Source organism: Heteronotia binoei, chromosome 1, assembly GCF_032191835.1.
Source record: "Heteronotia binoei isolate CCM8104 ecotype False Entrance Well chromosome 1, APGP_CSIRO_Hbin_v1, whole genome shotgun sequence".
In the NCBI taxonomy this organism is placed as follows: domain Eukaryota; kingdom Metazoa; phylum Chordata; class Lepidosauria; order Squamata; family Gekkonidae; genus Heteronotia; species Heteronotia binoei.
In genome coordinates, this window is record NC_083223.1 from 114186929 (window position 1) to 114208955 (window position 22027).

General features: G+C 40.6%; 1 protein-coding gene across 3 annotated transcripts in view; it reads right to left on the reverse strand.

Annotated features, from left to right (window-relative positions):
* Positions 1-22027, reverse strand: part of PTPRK (protein tyrosine phosphatase receptor type K) — a 755588-nt gene that overhangs the window by 102063 nt on the left and 631498 nt on the right. The gene's annotated exons all lie outside the window — the stretch shown is intronic.

Consider the following 22027-nt stretch of genomic DNA (forward strand, 5'->3'; position numbering starts at 1 on the left):
TTTTGAAAAAACAACTTATAGGCATACTCATGATATGTTGAAATAGCCACTGTGGACCTTTACCCCCCACCAGATAGGAAAGCGGGATTCAAAAACTAAAAGTAAGGGGCAGGTAAAAGCCCAAGTCTCAAACTGAATCTACTTCCTAGAGTATGAGTACCTGGTAGAGGATTTTCTAGGCTAGACTTGGATATCATACACATCAAATGAGACCTGCAACCCTATGGGAGTATACTCCATGCTGCAAAGTGCAAGTGGGCCACATCATGGTGCAGAATAGGCCTCCTTATCAGCAAATCCAGGGCTGAGGGAAGAATGATGTACTCTGACCTTGTAAGGTGGAGGAGCTCAGAGAACCAAATCTGACATGGCCAAAAAGAAGCTTTCACAATGCAATCTGAATCATCTGCTATCAGCTTCCTTATAACCCTGTTCAGAAGGGGGGAAGGAAGGATGGCATAGAACAGAGTCCTCAACCATGGGATTTGGAATGAATCTCCCAACAAGGTTGGATCGCTGCCTTCAACGGAACTAAACTGTGGTGTCTTCCTCATCTTGCATGTGGCAAAGAGGTCCACCTGAGGGGTACCCCACTGCTTGAAAATTCCCTGAAGACCACTGATGGTTGGTAAGATAGACCCTGCTTAGGCTTTCAGCCATGGTGTTCAGGATTCCTGCTATGCAAAGAAACATTGATACATGAAGACCCCTCCCAAACTGCAATGGCTTCAATACACAGCCTCTGAGACCCTGTACCTCCCTGTTTGTTGAGGCAATACACAGTGGATGTGTTGTCCAGAATATCTGCAAAGGTGGTAAGGGCAGGCCCACAGCTACTCCCACCAGGTCCCTCCCACCAAATCCCTGTTCCATTTGTATGGCCCCTCCAATATGTTCCCTGCTCTCCACCATCACTCCAAATACTGCGTGTTGCTTCTCTTCTCCCTTCTCCAGGGCTTGCCTTGCCAGCACCTGCACAGCTTGCCCCAGTTGCCCTGTGCCACCCAGCCAAATACAGTTGATGGCTTGGGGGGGAGGGGCTAAGGAAAAAACAGTCAATCTGTCTATTCTCTCCTTTCTCTTTTAAATTGTTTGTTTGGAACTGGAGCTCTAGCAACCTACTGAATTCAGGGCTATACAGAAGTTAGTTGTTTGTTTTTGGAAGGGAGTTATTGGTACTCCCCCAATAAAAAGCTGTTTCTTTGGGCCCCACTAAACTTTAAATCCTGGCTATGGCCCTGGGAAAGGGCAAACCTGACTGCACACAGCTTAAGAATATTAATGCGAAGGCCATTACTAAGTACTTCCCATCTGCCCTGAACAGAGAGCACTTTGTAGTGGGCACCCCAGCCTGTTAAGGAAGCATCAGTAGTGTGGTGATTTGAGGAACCCAACCCCCAAATTGGACCCCTGTGAACATATGATGCTGCCTTATACTGAATCAGACCGTTGGTCCATCAAAGTCAGTATTGTCTTCTCAGACTGGCAGCGGCTCTCCAGGGTCTCAAGCTGAGGTTTTTCACACCTATTTGCCTAGACCCTTTTTTGGAGATGCCAGGGATCGAACCTGGGACCTTCTGCTTCCCAAGCAGATGCTCTACCACTGAGCCACCATCCCTCCCCAAAAGATCCATTTCTCTACAGATTTCACACTTTCCAGTATGTTCACACTATTACCATTTATTATATTTGCTATTTGGCAAAGATAAGGCTGTTACCCTATGCATAGCTTGTTATTTAACTGCTGCCTTGAATATTCATCCAAAGGTATAATTAATTCACACCTAAATGCTTATTTGCATACAGGTGGTCTTTTTGCACTAAAACTGGAATTGGATATAATTTTTCAAGAGCTGTGGCAAAAAATATAAATACTAGACTATAACAATCCAGGTAACTTTCCACATTAAATAGAAAAATTCAGCGCTGTAACCTGCAGTCCTAAAACCACTTCAGTTTAGGGCCAAACCAGACATATTTTTTGAAGGTGCTCTCCATAATCTCACAGCAATTTATAGAATACTACATGTGGCACAACCAAAAGGGGAGACATAACTCAATGACCACCATTTCTAGTTGGGAAAACAGAGCAGAGGGGAAGTGGGGTGCTGACCACAAGGCCAAGTTGCATGGTGGAAAACCTGGGAGGAGTTGTAGGGGGGTACCTTATTTTCCCCTAGGATATATTACTTTCCCTTGTATCTCCTCACTAATAACTGGAAAAAAATCCCAAAGGAAAAAAGCCCAGAGAAAAAACCCCACGGATATAAATGCTCATAGGAAAAAAGTCCACATGGAAGCTCACAAGGTGACTTTGAGCCAATTTCACTCTCTTATCTGACAGTTCTAGGAAAAAAGCACAAAGAAAAAACCCCATGGACATAAATACTCACAGGAAAAAAGCCCCCATGGAAACATGCCCACATGGAAAGAAGCCCATACTGAAAGAAGCCTACATAGAACCCCCCCCCCCATGGAAAAACATGTAAAGCACAATAGATGTTTATAATTGCGGATCACCATTAACAATGTTTTGTTGTTATTTTAGGATTAAAATAATATTCACATGCAACAAAAAGTGATTATTTTGTTATTTTTATATTGTTATTTTAGGATTAAAATATGTCATATTCACATGCAATAAGAAGTGACCATTTTGTTATCAATGAACTTTATTAAGAAGGAAAAACAATAATAACAGAAATTAAACTATACATAGAAATGTATTTAAATAAAATAACACTTTAACTTTATTAATTTACAATTTGTCAAATTTTTTAATGTTAATACATTGTGGTACACCCAATGACCATGACAAAAGACTATCTAACTCTAATAGTAAAAGCAACAATTATTTAACAACAACAATAATAACTCAGATATAATTCTTCATTGCAAATTAGCCAATATCTTTAAGCAACTAAGTTTATTTTCCACCTGCTCATATTGCTGCACAGAAGTGGTAACCGTGTCATGTACTGCCTCATATTTCTTCTTTTTCACCTCTAGGCAACCTGCCTGTGCATTAGCCAACCTTAGTTTGTGACAAGCCAGGTCCCTCTGAAGGCCATCGAATAGAGACCACATACTGGAATGACCGAAATGGAACAAGGAATTAAGAGCATTGTGAAATTCCTCACAACAGTTTATAGTCTTTGGTGACTGTTCCAGGGTTTTATCAAGATGATTCCATATTCTTATAGGAAACTGAGGATCTCTACTGCACCCTCAATATATGTCAAAAAGAGATACATGAGCACTGTACTGTAGCTGTCTTCATCTGGAAATGTGGCAGAAAGCTCATCAAAAATAGTTCTCACATCATTGATTGGGACAAAGGCTAATGCAGCAAGAGATTTCAGTGTAATTTTTAATGTTCATATTAGTTTCATATTCAGTCTTCAAGCCAATACTGTTGATTTTCCTAATGAGACTCTGACACAGGTGAAAATAACACCCTTTGACCTCAGCGTGTGGAAAGGCAATTCTCACTGCATTCATACAGGCTTTCTCAAAATCCGCTATTGATCTGGAATCAATAGATTCATTATTTCAAACATTCTATTATAGGTGTCCATGTTCTTTTTTTGAAATAAAATGTAAATAAATGGTGGATATGAATTACCCACCTTGGCATGCCATGTGTACAGTCAGTAAAACATATTTGGCACTTTACCAAAGGTGCCATCTCCATAGATGGTATCTTTGTTTAATTCAAGCATAAGATCTCTATCACCTAAAACCAGAATTCTGTCTGGATTTTTCCACACCAGAATCGTGAAATATCAGTTGCATATACTTTTTAGGAATGTCAAAATGTATGGTTTTGGGATTAGGCAAACTACTGCCTACTCTGTGATAGCTTCTCTTTCTTAAATAGCAGAAGTAGTTAAGGCCTCATAGATATAAGAAGCTAAGCAGGACTGACTCTGGCAAGTATCTGGAAGGAAGAAATCAATAAACATAGTTGGAATGAATAAAAAAAGGTATAATGGAGAATTGATCCACAGGTATCTTGGGCTCAGGGGGGGCTGTTTTTTTGTGGTAGATGCACCAAATTTGCAGCATAGCATCCAGTGCCTATCCCCAAAATACCCTCCAAGTTTCAAAAGGATTGGACCAGGGGGCCCAATACTATGGGCCCCAAAAGAAGGTGCCCCTATCCATTATTTCCTATAGAGGGAAGGCATTTAAAAGGAGTGTGGTCCTTTTAGATGTGATGGTCAGAACTCCCTTTGGAGTTCAATTGTGCTTGTCACAACCTTACTTCTGGCTCCACCCCCAAAGTCTTCTGGTTCCACCTCAAAGTTCTCAGATATTTCTTGAACTGGACTTGGCAACCCTATTCCATGTGGGCTTCTTTCCATGTGGACATTTCTCCATGTGGGCATGTTTCTATCGGGGCATTTTTCCAGTGAGCATTTATGTCCACGGGGTTTTTTCTTAGTGCTTTTTTCCTAGAACCGTCAGATAAGAGAGTGAGATTGGTTCAAAGTCACCTTATGAGCTTCCACAGCAGAGTGGGGAGTCTGGGTCTCCCAGAACCTAGTCTGAAATGCTAGCCACTACACTACACTGGCTTTCATGGGATGGCTGCTGTTGGAACAGTAGCAAGAAGCCGGGCCTTGTTGGGTCATGAAAGTCACATGGTAGTAACTCATCCTGTGCTTGCTGGATGAAAGAGCCCTGGTCTCTGATGTTGAAGGAATCATTCAAGATTTGTTATTGATTGGCTCTATCATCAACCAAAAGGGAGACCACAACCAAGAAATCAGAGAGACTGAGACTGGAAAGGGAGCCATGACTAGAAAAGTTCTTTTTGTCCAGTTAGCATCAGTTAACAGAAACTCCCAGTGTGCAGTCTACATGGCAAGTCAGTTACTGTTCACATACAACCACTTATCGGACCACTGAGACAATAAATGGAGAAGGTGAAGAACAGAAGCACAAAGCTAGAAGGAAGACTATATCCAAAGAAAGTCAATAATCAAAGGGTAGGAACTATGACAATAAAATGAATATAGGTCATGTTAGCAGCCCTAATACAAAGTAATTGTGGGAGCTTCCATGTTCTTGTTGGCAGAGATTAAGGCAATACAAGGAAGGAGGGGAGTTTTCAGACAAGGCTGATGAGATGATGACACTGCTTGGGGCATGGAAGTTAGAAGATATGCCATGTGAAGAATGAAGTATGCCGCAAAGCAATGAATGAGGGGTGGTATAAAAATACTGGTTCCCTGGCCAGAATTGTATTCTAATAATGCTATAAGGGAAATAGTATGAATGACTAGAGTACTGTTTATTGGCTAGAGAGTTGAAAAGAAATAACAAGTAGCAACAAATTAAAAAAAAAAACCCAGTAAAGATGTGGATTTTTCACAGTAGAAGAGTGTTATAGGAAGAATCTGAAGCAAGACAAGAAGGCAAGTTGATGAATAGAGATAGCTAATCTGATTAGATTTACATAAAGCAATTGGGAAGTCATCCATTAGTTTTCCCACAGAAGATTGATTTGTTGCAGAGGGGATGCAGCCCGTTCCACAGGACAGTGGAAAGCCTGAATGTTATAGGTACAAAAATCTAATTTTCAAACTATTTACTAGAGCCAGTGCAGGGAGAAAATAGCTTGTTCTCAGAGGGAACTAATGAAGTGTGATAAATTATGTGAAGATGAAAGATTAAATTAAGAAGGAAAATAGAAAAATGAGGGAACATGAAGAAAACAAATGGAACTATTACTTCAGGCTCTGCAAAATACTTTCATAATGGAAATTTAGTTACTGCACATTTAACATCCACTGTATAAATAACAGTTGGAAATTTCCCTTGGAGAGTATTGTAAAAGCCAAACATAGCTAATATTTTCTCCATAGTTCTAAACTTTACCAGTCCTTATTTCAGGTAGTCAAGACAAATCATTCTTATTCAAAGGTCTTCAAAACAAGATAGATGTTTGGATGTGCAATAATGAATATACTACTGTCATGGTTCAATTTTCACTTAAATCAACTTCTCACAGATCCAAATAACTGGTATATTCTCAAGGTTAACTTTTTTATAGATTATGTTTCTAGGTGTATACCTTGTGCCCCCCCCCCTGTATATATACATATATAAATTGGAGGAAGGCATGGGTCAAAATGTGGCCATGCAGCAACTGGTGAGGAATTGATCATCTGAGCTGGGGAAAGCAGAAGCCCAAGGGCAGAGCAACTGCTACCACAGAATCAGTCTGGGTGTTATATGTTAGGATTTCTACAAAGCTTTTGACATAGTCTTGCATTACAGGCTCCTGAACAAATTTATGGTACAAGTCATCCTATGAATGAATATTTAGTAAAAGGTAGAAGATAGCAGGAGTGAATGGATAATTCTTGTAATGGAGGAAAGTAAGCAGTGCTAACACTAGGATTTGTATTAAGTGAGGGCAAGTGCAATTTAACTTATTCACAAATGATCTGCAAGAAGAAGAGGAAGAGGAGGAGGAGGAAGAGGAGACTGGATTTATTCTCCTTTCTTCACTACCTTAAGGAGTCTCGGAACAGATTACAATCTCCTTTCCCTTCCCCTCTCCACAACAGACACCCTCCTGTGAGGTAGGTGAAGCTGAGAGAGCTGTAACATAAACTGCTCTTGAGAGGAACAGCTCTGCAAGAACTTGTGACTGACTCAAGGTCACATCAACAGGTGCATGTGGAGGAGTGGGGAATCAAACCCTGTCCTCCCAGTTGAGAGTCTGTGCACTTAACTACTACACTAAACTGAGTAGATAGATGGGTCATGTTTGCCAATGAAAGTAATTTATTTAGAATGTCCAAGTAATCTGAAGAGCTACAGAATGCTTTTTCCACATTGGGAGAACAGCAATAGCAGGGTAAGTGAGGGTCAGTGTAAGAATAAAGTGTGATACCTTTTACTAAAAGTACCTAATCACATATATACTGATGGGGTGATTTAATAAGCAAAGAAATCTTGTGGATTTTGTGGTTTCCCTGTTGCTGCTGATACTGTGTAGTAGTGCTGGGACTTTCATGTGGTAGGCTTCCCTGTAGTTTCCCTGCTCCAGTTCTCTGGCAGTTTCTACCCCCAACCCCATACCTCCAAAGCTTTTCCTGTTTTTTTTTTTAAAGTCAGCTAATGAATATTATTATAATGATGTAATTATCTGTAAATCAGGTTCTCTGAATTTCCAGGTTTCATTTTTAAAAAGTCTCTTGCCTCTTGAGAGGATATGCCTTGCGCCCCTTAAATCCCCACTGTGAAAGGAACCAGAAATTTATTTTTTTCAAAATGAAAGCTGGAATTCAGAGAAAGCTGGAATTCAACTGGAATTCATTACTGTTAGAATGTTCAATTTAAGGGGAAAAGGGTCCCATGGTAATGGTGGTGGAAGGAAATCACTGACAGGGGAGAAGGGGCAAGAAAAATGGCTACCACCTGAATGGGAATGGGAAGATCTGAACTTTCCCACCCATGTGGCAGCGATCCAAGCTTTTCTGCATTCATAGCAATGCAGGTTTGGAAAAGTTCATGGAAAAGCAAGGAACACCCCAAGAGGGGCACGAATATACTATGATGTTGTAGGAAAGAAAACCAAATGCTTAACAGCATTGGACCTGAAGCAAATAGCCCTCATGGAAACAATCTTTATGAGCTATGACAGCCCACCCACCCACCCACAGCAAATTCCAGGCCAGGGATTATTAGGAAATGAAATGAAAATAAAATAGCCAATGCAGTAATGCTACTATGTAAATGTATCATACAGTCACATTTGAAATACTGTGTTCTCAGCCAGAGACCTTTTCTTCAGTAGCAATTGCTCCACCTTTCAGCTTCTGTTCTCCCCAACCATATGATTTCCCACCAGTTGCTGCGTGGCTGCATTTTGACTCATGTCTCCCTCCAATTCCACACACACCCCAGTGTCTTTCTTATCTTGTTTCTTTAGATCAGGAAGACGTGGGGGGAATAGACGCAAGTCAAAATGTGGCCACGCAGCATCTGATGGGAAACTGATTGGTTGAGCTGGGGAAAACAGAAGCCCAAGGGTGGAGCGACTGCTACTGTGGAAAAGATAAGATTTTTAATTAGTATACTAGGTGCACTCCAGCTGCCTTCTTGCAGGCTAAACTTGGCCTTCCTTCAGTATGGGGTTGGGTACATATTGCTTTAATTAATTTTTGGTGCAAGCAGATGAAAGCCCCAGCATCCCATCTCTCAAAGCAGGGGTGTCAAATGTACGGCCTGCATGCTGATCCAGATAGTAGGCTGGTGCTGACCATTATACATGGCTGTCTCTCTGTTCCTGCACTGCCTCATAAGAGCTGCAGTTATTTTTCTAGGGAAGACTACAGCTTTGTAAATAAACACATAGCCCTCAGTCTGTGCGATAGTGCCTTCACATGTTTTTGACCAGCACATGAAGCAGCTTATATAAAAGCTCACAGTGCTCAGGCATTTCATGTTTTCCTCTGGGTCATAGGTTCAAACCATTGACCATGAGATTTCTGTAATGAATGTCAATAAATCAAAAACAGACTTGCAACTTACAGCATACTCAAGATTGCTACAGCTCAGACATTGTCTCCAGTTTTTGATGCAAAATTCAGAGCAAGAGGTGTCAGTTATCAGAGACTGTTAAATATTGCAGTGTGCTAATGTTTTAAGCATGTCTTATTTTAAGTAAAAAAAATCTTTATGTTTGTCTATGCCCTTTATAAAGTTTATATGTGCTACCTGGCATTATATTTTATGATACACATGGCCCAGCCCAACAAGGTCTCATTTATGTCACATCTGGCCCCAGGGGCAAATTAATCATTAAGCAGACTAAGCACGTGCTTAGGACACCAGGACCAAAGGGGGCACCACAAAGTTGGGGAAAGGGTGAAAAGAAAAAAAAAAGAATGAAGATTTGAAAAAAAAAATTGATAAAACTAGTGCAAATTGATCATGGTGCACCCTAGGGTTATCTTCTATTTTTTGTTGGTGAGGTGCAGTGTCATAGGCTATGTTTAAAAGTAAAATGATGGAGCCAAATTCAGTTGTCATGACAGTCATTTTAATGACCCTCTCTGTCCCTTTTTAATTTCAGCCCCATGTAAACGTCAAAAATTAAGCGTGTTCAGTTGAGTGGTGTGCAAAAGAGAAAACGTGCAAAAGAGAATGAGCAAAAGAATCTGTCTGTTGTAGCCAAGACAGGAAAGCTGACAGATTTCTTCTTACAAACTGCAGAGAAAGATGATCCAGATCAAAACCAGTGCCAGTCTTCAGAGACAGGAAGTGAATCAAATCTATCTCCTTCATCAGAAACAGGCAGTGTTGGTGCAAGGCCAGATTTTCATGATGACATTGCACATGATGAAGTGCCACAACCTGGACCTACTTTCACGCATGTGTAAATGCTTTTGAACTGTCCAAGGAGTTTAGAGAACTGACCAAGGATGAAATGAACAAAGCTAAGGACCAGGGTTGTGGGATGAATTTTATGGTGATGATGTGACTTATTGAGTTGCTTGTGGACCCAGTGAATGTCAGCACCACAATGGGCCATTTGACAAATCGCGTCACAATTTCATCAGTGGGAAGCCAAAGCAATACTGTTCACAGAAGATATTTTTGGAATAAAAGCCAATGGTGAACACTACAAAAGAGAATGGCTGTTATACTCTCCTTCAAAAGGATCAGTTTACTATTGTGTTTGTAAACTATTTGCGCCCAGAGGGTCAACGCATTTTGCTAGAAATGAGGGATTCAGTAACTGGCAAAATACTGCTGTAATTGACAACCATGAAAAAAGTACAACTCACCGAGATGCCATGTTGACATATTTAACTTGGAAACAAGGCTTAGGCTTGACACAGCCACTGGATAAACAAATTGAAGAGAAGTACAATTACTGGGAGAATGTGCTTTGGCATGTTGTAGCAGTCATTTGAACACTGGCTGAACGAGGATTGGCATTCCGAGGAAAAGTGAAAAAATTTGGGTCTCTCAATAATGGGAATTATTTGGGGCTACTTGAATTGACAAGTCAGTTTGACCCATTCTTGGTTGCTCACATCACGGTATGCTGGAAGAGGCAACCCTTTGTACCTGTCCAAAACGATACATGAGGAACTTATTGAGTTAATGGCAAAGAAAGTGCACTCCATCATCATTAACGAAATTAATGTTTCTGGGTACTTCAGTCTGTCTGTGGACTCAACACCTGATCTTTCACATGTTGACCAACTGAGCATGGTGCTCAGCTACTTGGAAGAAGGACGGCCAGTTGAACGATTTATCACATTTTTGGAATTACAAAACCACACTGGTGAAGCTATGGCACAGCAGGTGTTGAAGTACTTACGTGATGATTGTAAATTGTATTTTGCTAAATGCAGAGGGCAGTCATACGACAATGCTGCCAACATGTCTGGACATTACAATGGCACGCAGCAAAAACTTTTGGATGCAAATCAGTTTGCCATTTATGTACCCTGGCCAGCTCATTCACTAAATTTAGTTGGACGAAGTGCTGTGGAATGCTGTCAAGTTGCAATAGATTTATTTTCCACTGTACAATTGCTCTACAACATTCTTTTCAGCCTCAACTGTTCGGTGGAGAATTCTCAAAGACTGCATTGGAAATGAAAAAGTGTTGAAATCACTTTCAGACATCAGATGGGAAGCACATGCTGTGGCAACTGCAGCAATTATCAACTCTTTCTTTGAGATTCTGGAAGCTTTGGAAGATTTATCAGATGATCAGTTGCAAAAAAGTGACACTAGAAGGGAGGCAAAGAATATCGCAAACAAGATGCAAGAACTGGAATTGGTGTTCATGCTAAATTTTTGGAATGAAACTTTAGAAAAGTTTCATAGAACAAGTCAACTTCTTCAAAGTGAAAATGTTATCTTGCAAACGTGCAGATTTGTATTCATTGGCAGACCAGTTGCACACATCAAGAGATGAGTTTGAGAGATCTGAATCACTTGCAAAGGACATGCTCCCTGATGTAGAATACAAAGCAACTCAAACGCATAAGCGTATAAGAAAGATAATGCCCAATGATGGAAATGCACCAGAGGTCATTCTCAGTGCCAGAGACAAATTCTGTATCTCCACTTTTTATATAATTGTTGAAAAGTTAGAAATGGAAATGAGAAGACGAAATGTGTACACTGAAATAGCAGACAGATTTTCTTGTCTGACAAATGTTCCTAATGCCACCCAACAAGGTTCTAATTCCCAATTATCAGAAAGTGAAAGGTCCTCAAAGACTTGTCAGACACTCATTGATGCTTATCCAGACGACATTAACAACACTTTGTCTACAAAGCATCGGCAGTTCCATTCATATGTTCTTCATAAGTTTAAAACAGCCAAGAAAACATCTTTCACTCACATGGAACTTTACAACACAATTATAGAAGACAAACTAGAGAGTGCCTTTCCAAATGTTGAAATTGCCTTAAGAATATTTTTAACATTAATGGTCACCAACTGCATAACAGAGAGGTCTTTCTCACAACCGAAACGTGTAAAAAACCCAAATAGATCAGTTATGCGACAAGAAAGACTCAACTCATTCACTGTGCATATTGACAATTGAAGCAGACATTCTGAGAAGCCGCCCTGAGCCTGCTTCGGCGGGAAGGGCGGGATATAAATAAAAGTTTATTATTATTATTATTATTATTAATTTCGAGTATGTTATCAGTGATTTTGCGAAAATGAAATGTAGAAAAATGCCTTTCAGGTCATGAATATTGGAACTTTGATACATTTAACTTGTGAAATATTAAAATAGATGTTGCATTGCATTTTTGTAGAACTTTATGTAGCCTAAGCTTGGCTTAGTTTGTACAGTATATTGTGTTATCATATGAATAAATTTTTGTATTGCTGCAACCTGCATTGTATATCTGGTCAGACCACTAAAATGGACTGGGTCAGTGTGGAAAGGAGGGGGCCACCAAAATTGGTCAGGGCTTAGGGCACCAGTGAACCTTAATCATCCCTGTCTGGCCCTCATAATAAATGAATTTGACATTCTTGTCTCTAAGTAATGTTTCACCCTTATCTAAAATTATAGTACTTTGGTCACTAGATATAATAGTATTCTTAATCAATATTTTTTTCTAGTTGACTCCCAGGAGGTTCTCTGGTTTCACTTTGATGCCTTGAAAGACATACAAATTAGGTTCCAAATTCAAGGGACAAATGTCTCAAAGTGGAACACAAGAGAGACCATTACTTGTCTAATGTCTAATGCCACATTATACAACTTAGTATCAGACTTTATAGCCATTTGCGTTCAAACCATGCAATCTGCCATGTTAACAGGATTCATGCAACTCATTCAAACAGGTTGTTTAGTGCATTAGACTGGAGAAACCTGTTCAGCAGCAGTCATCCCATAAAAGCCAGTGTTGTGGTAGATAAGAGTTTTATATTAGGAGAAGGGATGGACACAGACCTGCCCACTGCCCTAATCTCAGGCTAAAATCACTTGGGTTGTGGTTCATGAAAGCTTCCCTCTATGACCCTTCCATGACCCTCCATATTTTTTATTTGGAGGTCATGGTGGAAAGTAGGTGGGGAAGTGAGAGGGATTGCTGAAATGGCTTGTCTCTACTGTTAGGCTGAAATCAACTGAAGCCATTTCAATGACCCCTTTCACTCCCCCCATTTCCAAGTGAAAGGGATCACTGAAATAGCTTGCATTGATTTCAGCCTTACAACTCATGGGCACATTTGTGCCAGTCAAGTCAGCCAAAGAGCAAAATGGAGGGGTTTAATAGCTGACAGCCATTTAACCCTTTCCAGAAGATGGCTTCCTTTCCAGGAGGTCCCCCCACTTTCTCCTGGATGAGGCTTGCTATAGTCAGAAGAAAGAGAGACCTTTCTTTGGAGATGGCCTCCACACTTTCTCCTGGCTGATGTTTGCCACAGCCAGGAGAAAGGCGGAAGGGAGTCCCTTCCCAGGAGATCCCCTTCCCACTCTCTCCTGGCCACAGCTCACTGCAGCCAACAGAAAGGTGACTCCAGGATCTGCATGCAACAGGGAGGTCTCTCCTGGCCATTAGCATGCCCCTGGCTATGATGGCTTCTCCTTCCACAGTGCACTTTAAACTGTGCCACAGGAGGAGAAGCTGACCCCAGGATCTGTGTGAAGCTGGGAGGCCTCTTCCAGTTGCAGGCATATCCTAGCTGCCCTGGCTTCTCCTCCCATGGTGTGCAGGAAGAGAAGCTGACCGCATGATCTGCATGTGGGTCTCTTCCCATGGTGTGCAGAGGAGCCGTTCTACCACATCATGAACCTCATGAAACAAACTGGTTTGGCGAACGGGGAGGTCCATGAAAGTTCACGAAGCCACACAAACCATGTCCTGAAACAAACCTCAGTTTTCCCAGTTTGTACTTATCTCTAATTAGAAGCAGGGAGGCCCAGATTTAAATCCCCAGTTCTGCAATAGAAGCTCATTTGGAGACTTTGGTTCAGTCGTACACTTCCACCTTAACCTACATCACAGGATTGTTATAAAGAAAAAATGGAAAAGGAAATAACCGAGGCTGCTTTGGGTTCCCTACTGGGGCTAAGGTGGGGTATAAATGAAGTGAATAAATAATAAACATAGTTGAAGATGGAGGACAGGAAAAAAGGCAGGTTGGTTGGAGGATGGGAAGGAAAGAAGAAAACAGGGAAAGCTGAGGATATGTAGGCTGCCAGGAGGAGAAAAACAGTTTGGGGAGAAGGATACAAGGGAAAGTAAGGTGCTCCCTACATGGTTCCCCACTATGAAACTGGGCCTACCTCAGATGGCACCATGTAAATAACCCAGATATAGTGTGAGGGAGGAAAATGAGATGTACACCACCACCCACAAGTCTTAAGGGTCCTCCCCTTGTATATTGTAAAGTGAAAAGAGGTTTGTAAATCCCTTTTTAAAAAATGCCACCATAATCTTGTACATATTGTTTGCACAATCCAAACCTTTCAATATTAAATCTATTCTAAACAGAGGTCTATGCAAAAAAAATAATAATAATATTACAACAATAAAACTTTCAATTCCATTAACTTGTGTCAGAACTACTGATAGTCCACACATGCCACTCCCCTAAATGTATGAGAAAAAAAAGTAAATATGATGTGTCAGGTTAGCAGATAGATCAGTAATACCAGCTATACTATACACAAGACTCTTGATGGATGCTCAAGATTACAACCCCTGGAAGAATTAATTGCTGCCATTTGTTCCTGGCAGCACTATTGAACTAGCTATATGTATATATGCTGCATTTTAAGTTGTAGTACTTAGTAAATTCAACATAACTTCGCAACACAGATTAAGGTGTATATTATTAAAGAGGGAGTGCAAACAGCTTTTGAACTGAAGCTCGTGGATAAGGATAATATATTGAAGAAATGAGGACACTGTGGTGGCGCTAAAAGACTTCCAGTCGTCCATATGCCCAGAAGCATAAATCTGAGAAAAAGCTCTCTGATTGTAGCACATAAGGAGAGCACTTGGGGCAAAAGCACAGATGCCACAGTTATACTTTCAATTTAGGAGCCTGGGGGAGGAAAAAAAGGAAGTGGTTGGTAAAATGATTTAAGATACCCAGATATAATGGGATGAGCTGGAGAAGCCAACATTTGTTATGTTAGAGGTTAGAAGTATTAGGATTGTGGTTGACAAATCTTTAGCTGCTAGAATGGTTTAGGACTCAATTCAGCTTCCTGAGCCTATTAGTCTGTCAATTCCCAGTTTTGCAGATTTCTGAGGATTTCTACATGGCATATGGATAGCATTAAGCGCATTAAAGATTTATACATTTTATCATCACAATAAAAGAACGCATGAAGAAATAAAGTATATACATGGTTATGTATAATCTGCATGCTGCTCTGGTCTGAATTAAACCAAAGACTCATTCAGAGTCTAATAATATTAAGCAGAAATCAGAAAAAAGAAATATCACTTAACTTTAATCTTACAAGCTTCAGGTGTTGCTAAAACAACCCAAGGCATTCCAATACACAATTTATATGCAGTCCCAGTTCACACACTATATACCATATATACAGATGCACTCTACTCATGCATACATGCAATTCTTTCTTTTAAAAATGATTTTGTTCATTATTTATTACATTGATTTGTTTTAAACATTTTTAATCTGCTGTTCTCTGGTGAGCATTTCAAGGCAGTTGACAATGAAAATTAAAAATAACTGCAGATGATAACAGCTTTTAAAAATATTAAGTTAAAAATAACACCAACCACTGCCATAACAGAACAGTTTTGTGGATGGCTGTCAAGGAGAAATCAGGTTCTTGTTAGTTTGCCTGAAGGATGCCTGCAAATGTGGCACTTGAGCAACCTTAAAGAAGAAATTCTCACTTTGTTGGAAGGGTAGTTAATAACAAGACACCTAATGTGTATCCTAACCTTAAGCTCAAATAAAACTATCAGTAAGATACTTGAGCACCTGCTTGCTGAGGTTACATCCTGCTCACCAGTTGCAAGAAAGAAGCGCAGTGTTTTGTAGACACCTCAGGATGCTTATGAACAGCCAGCTTACTTTCTGTACACATGTAGTGCCATTACCCTATCGTTGTAGCTACCCTGATGTATTCCACTAATAGTCTAAACAAAGAAAAATAACCACAGATTAATATTAATTTTTTTTTTAAAAAAAGAAGCCTTACAGTTTGGTGTTTGAATCTATTTGACACATATTAACAGCTGCTCATCTGAGTCTGGACTTGCATGCAATCTGTTACACAGTTTCATAGGAACTGCAGTTTCCCATGCAAACACCCAGGAAACCATACAATTACTTGTTTCAGCTATGACCCTAGGGGTAAAATGATTTCAACCATTGTTCAGATGCAAAAGCAGGTACAAGAAAGAAATATATGAATCTGTACCACTGCAGCCGCTGCGGAGCCACAAGACTGCTTGTCATGGTGGTTGAGTTGGGCACCAAACAATGAAAGTAAGACAGGCTGATTGGATAGATTCAAGTCCAGATCAACAAAATTTTTGAGGTAGCCCTGACCTGGATAGCTGTTCTATTGCAGACCAACACGGCTGGCCTCTGAGACTAGGCTAATGTAAGGATCAATTTGTGAGTGTTCATGGCTGGCAAAAATGGCATATCCATTGCAACGTTCTCAGCATGCATAGTTGCCATTAGGGGTTTTTTTTGGTCATGCATGGTTCATTGATCATTTTAATGAAGGAAATCCACTCCACTGAAACAAATGAGGAAGCCATTCCAGGCATGGAGTACCATGTGCTATATGGCTCCTGCTCCATATCCCTTAACATATGACCTCCGCTGTACTTCTAATCCAGCCAATACTGTGACCTTTTATGCATTAAATTCAGAACTGCCTAAATATCTAACTGTGAATAAGACAAATGGAATACAGACTGAAAGCAAGACTTTCTATTTGTTTATTTTTAGTAAACAACTCCCACTAGGCAGCCTAAAAACAAATTTGGTTTCAAGTAGATGTTATTTGAATAAAAACAAACCAACAAGAAACACAGTACTGCTGGGAAATACACTTCGAAGGAATGTCACTACATACATAAAAGTATGCATTAATATTTTATATATCCTGTGAGAAAACAGACACTAGCCTTCAAAGAGTTTTAACTGCACTGAAAATAAGTAGTGTATTGTGCACATCAACTTCTAACATACCAGGTATATTGATATAAATCTTATTCTGTTTCTCAAATGTTTCTTTTACTCAGTATACTGTGGATCATGAAGTTATTGCAGCTGATCAGCAGATAATAAAGAACACATAATTTTGGGATTAGTGCTAACTTTCAACAGGAATTTTTGATGAATAGGAACTTCAACCCGACTAGAAACACTGCCATTAGGTTTATTTTCAAGAAAATGATGAAACTTCAAAATTATTATAAAGAGAAAATACTAAATTGCAGGGTATCATGTTTTAAAGAACTTCATTATGATGACAGGGTGAAATGCCATCACAGAATGACCTTGTTTTTCAAAGACTACAAAAGTGAGCAAGGATCTCCATCATGATCTTGCAACAGGAAATAAATGCTCATCAAAGAATGACTCAGAGTTCATACTGTGCCTTGAGAAAAGAAAATGTACTGCAAACATTCAGCAATCTCATGTGCACCATCAGCCACTAGAACAATGTTTCCCAGCCTGTGGGGGTTGGGAGCAAAAAGCAGGTTGTGAAGCCTCTGAAAGTGGGTTGTAGGTTAGCCCTTCCTATTGACCACTCTTGCCTCGTGCATTATTTTTTTTCTTTCTTTTGAGAGGTAACTGGTTAATGAGTCCAGTATCCTGTCCCAAACTTAGCTAAGTGTACCTTGGTTACATGCAGTAGACGCCCTTTATTTTCAGTGTGCTGGCAGAGTCACAAAGTTACACAGAGCCACTTTTCAGTTTCAAGACATCGGTCCTTTTATTCAGGAACTATATTCTAGATAGTGAAGCTTAGAGACAAAACTAATCTAAACTACCTCGGGTAGGTCCAGATGCAGAGAGGCATCCAGCTTCCAATAATGAGGAGAAAAATACTATCTGGCAACTATTAACTTTATGGCAGTAGCCGAAAGAAAGGGAGGGGAAAGACTGGGGAGCGTGTGGGAACTGTCCAGAGCATGGAAACAAGAGAGGTGAGGAAAAGGTGTGTTTATGTGTGGGCTCTGCCTTGTGGCTGCTCCTTCAGCAGCCCAACCATTTGTCTATCCCCTTGCAGCACCTCACTGCCCTCTACCAGCTGTGTGAGATGTACCATACTCAGGGCTTTTTTTGTAGCAGGAACTCCTTTGCATATTAGGCCACACACCCCTGATGCAGCCAATCCTCCAAGAGTTTACAGGGCTCTTAGTACAGGGCCTACTGTAAGCTCTTGGATGATCGACTACATCAGGGGTGTGTGGACTAATATGCAAAGGAGTTCCTGCTACAAAGAAAGCCCTGACCATACTGAGCTACCAACTTTGCTGCCATCTTGATGCGCCAAAAGCACACTACCTAAAACTTTGGCTCTGGCATGGCTGACAGAGGAGATTACAGATAGACTCCCCTCAAAAAAAAACCTGGTGAACTCTTCACTTGGAAGAGAAGACTCTTTGTTATAACCCGTTCTCCCCCACTTTATGTATGGGCCTGGCTGCCGTAACTGATACATCTTTAATTTCCCTACTGCAGGGGTGGCCTACGGTAGCTTTTCAGATGTTTTTTGCCTACAACTCCCATCAGCCCCAGTCAGCATGGCCAATGGCTGGGGCTGACAGGAGTTGTAGGCAAAAAACATCTGGAGAGCTACCGTTGGCCACCCCTGCCCTACTGAGATAATCCAATGTGTGAGTTTAATCTTTCCTCTTATCACAATGCAGGCACTGATGAAAGATTGCACTTCAACTATTCTGAAGGTGGTTCAAAGTGAGAAAGCAGGTGTTGAGTAACGTCTACCATTTCATGCATGGTGGCAGTAGAAGAATCATGTCTGTCTTCTAAGTTTAGATGGAATCCAGGGATTCTTTTGCAGCTTGTACCACATAAAGCCCCTTGCAGCTGAATTGCTTTTGAAATTAGGCCATTTTAATGTAATTTATATACATTGATATTTCAGTTTTGAAGAGAAAAGAACATATGCTGAGTGAGAGAGAGAGAGATGTTGTAAGTACTATTGAATAATCACAAGCCCGACCCTATAAAGAAGAACTGGAAAGGAAATCACATATTGATTGAATAAGTTTATTTTCTTTATCACTTATTCTAAAAATCTTAATCTGGAATGGTCTTTAGGAAACATGCACATACTACTAGGTTTTGTTGCTTGAGCTGGTGCCTTGGCAAAGTTCATAAATATGCACAATGAGTGCAGACCAATATTTGACAAGTATTTTTTGATTATTGATTGTGCTTTTCTTTGTTTATTCTTCTAGAATTTATTTCTGATTCTAACAACACTATAAATTGAATTTGGCAGTGAGTTGATACCCACCTATATGCCCTATTTATACATATGCTTTGTGGAGGGCAAGCCATGCTGCACCGTGATGCAAGCACCCCTCAATAACAATTGGCACCTGCAACATTGCCATAATCTGGATAATCCGTACCAGGCTTGGCACATAAATGGAGTCCTGCAGCGCAGCACTTTGGACAACCTGCCCCAAATTCCAAACATGTTGTGATAACAACATGTAAGCCTTGGGCAATGCAGATAAGTATGACTCTCTTTTTTTGTCTGGCTAAAGTGTGGTTCCTGGCCTTGGGAGCAAGCAGACATCTAGCTAATTTAACCATCCTCTCAACCTCCAGGGATTGCATAGACTAAGAACAGTCTCTTCATTGGAATTTCTGTTCTCTCGTTAAACCCTTGTCCCTCCCTGTCAATATCACCTCCAGTTGTGTCAATATTTCCTCTCAAATTTCAGATTCCTCCTGCCTCCATCCCAGAAACTTCCTGTCTCCACCCAACTAATCTAATCACCCTACCCATCCTCCATTCTTCTCCCCTCCCTCCAGCAAAAGGGCTATCAGCACCTAGTAGTCACACCCGAACCCATCACTCTGGGTTCCTGAGGCCCATCACCTGTCTCAGCAACTCCCACCTGCTCCTCTTTGTATACATTGTATCACAATTCCATAATCTAGTCTTACATTATTCCAAGGAACATCCTGGTCACTTATGCCTCAAGATACATTTTTGTCTATTTACGGAGGCACTCTGGACATGCTCAGTGTGCCTTGTCTTGGCACCTTCAGACTCGCATCCTCAAATTCTGTTTGGGTACCTCTACAGTAGAGTGCTGGTCATTCTACTGTTCTTCTCTGCGGATGTCCTCTGGACAGGTAGCTATACAATCTTCTCCCCTCCACCATCAATTTTATCCCCTATTCACTCTACTACAACCTATTTTCTGGTGTTCCTGTGTGTGTGAGTTTAATCCAGTGTGTGTGTATTTTTTAACATATTGTCCTATTTTTATAATAAAATCCCTTTCTTAAATTACTATCGGTTTAGATCATATGAAGCTGCCTTATACTGAATCAGACCCTTGGTCCATCAAAGTTAGCATTGTCTACTCAGACTAGCAGTGGCTCTCCAGGGTCTCAAGCTGAGGTTTTTCACGTCTACTTGCCTGGACCCTTTTTAGTCATTTTTAGAAAGGTTTAGTCATTTCAAATCTCTCTCTCTCTGTGGAGGTTTTTTTTATAGACTTTGTGAAGATACTGCTTCATAAGAGCTCTACCTGAACCTTTGCTAAATTCTAATATAAAAAGGGGAGACCTTCAGTATTTCTGTTAACAGAGTGGCTATAAACACTGAGAAACATACTGATCTGCACCATCTCAAATCGAGAAGCTTAAACTAGTGCAGAACACTGCAGCCAGGCTGTTATTGGGTCTCTCCTTGTGAGAGCACATCCAGCCTGTACTGAAAAGCTCTGTGCTGCTTACCGATTGAATACCAGATTTGTTTCAAGGTGTTGGTTCTTACCTTTAAAGCCTTATATGGCCAGGGACCTGCATACCTATAGAACCGCCTTTCCCCATATGTCCCCAGATCTAGGTTTCAAAACCTTCTCTTGATCCCCAGCCCCAGAGAAGCCTGGCTGGCTGCAACTTGATCAAGGGCCTTCTCAGTTGCAGCCTCATGATGGTGGAGTGGGCTCCCTGAAGAGGTTAGGGCCCTGCGGGATATATTACAGTTCTGCAGGGCCTGTAAGGCAGAGCTCTTCCACCAAACTTTTGATTGCTAAATCTGTTACCTCTGCCTGGACAAACTAAGCTGATATATTATCTGGACCAAATTGAACTGATCACCACAGAGTCTGGCCTTAGATTCCAATTACATCTGAAGATTATCTGAAGAGGACTGTTACACTGCCATTACAAATATAGTTTGAATATAGCACTTAATGTTATTGTATTTGTTGTTTTAAATAGTTTTAATGCTGTAATTGTAATTGTGATTTTAACTGGTTTTTATGTATGTAATTTTGCTTATTGGCCTTGTTTACCGCCCTGAGCCTGATCTGGAAGGGAGGATGGAATATAAATAGAATTAATTAAATAAACAAATAAGACGTAACTTTATAATATAACTATAAAATATAACTAGGAATAAGGCCCATTGTGGATAAAAATACAATAGATCCTATAAAGAGGCTCTGGGCAAGTGCCCCAGTGGTCCAATCCTTGTCTGTCCTGGGTCAAGGCTGAGGGGAAGAGGGAGGGAGGAATTGACAGGAAAGAGGTGGCCACCATGGCCTCTGAGGAAATGTTTCAGAAGAGTCACAGCCCTTTCTGAAACTGATTGATGGAGATGGCACAGAGAAGCATTGGAGATGTGTCTGCCTCTGAGGTAAGATTGTTTTGGCAGTTTGTTTAGTGTTCCTCGGCCTGCAGTAGGCAGGAGACAGGGGAGTCAGCCAATGGGAACCCAGAAGTGATGACTGATGCATGATGGGTCAATGGTTTGTTGAGTGCACCAGTCAGCCAACAGGAGGACTCCATTTGGCCACCACCATTAGGGAATTATTATATATGATGATGATTTGTCTATTCATTCTTCTTGCTGACATTCACACAAAATGAAATGCAAGATGCAACTCTCTCCCAATTCAATCTGATTTATGGTTATTCATATACGTCTTACAATGTGATCCTAAACAGAAATACACTCTTCTACATCCATTGAAGTTAGGATCGCACTGTTAGTTTTTCAAATTCTGAGTTTAAGCAAATGACCCACAACAAAAGACAAGTTTAATGGTCAGATGGTCAGGGCTTTTTTTGAGCAGGAACACACAAGGGATGCAGTTCCAGCTGGTTTGGAGTCAGGGTGTGTGGCCTAATATGTAAACGAGTTCCTACTGGAATTTTCCTATTAAAAGTCCTGTGTGAAACAATGGTGACATCAGGCCTAATATGCAAATGAATTCATGCTGGTTTTTTCCTACAAAAAAAGCCCTGCAGATGCTGATAATTGCTTGGGGTGGGTGG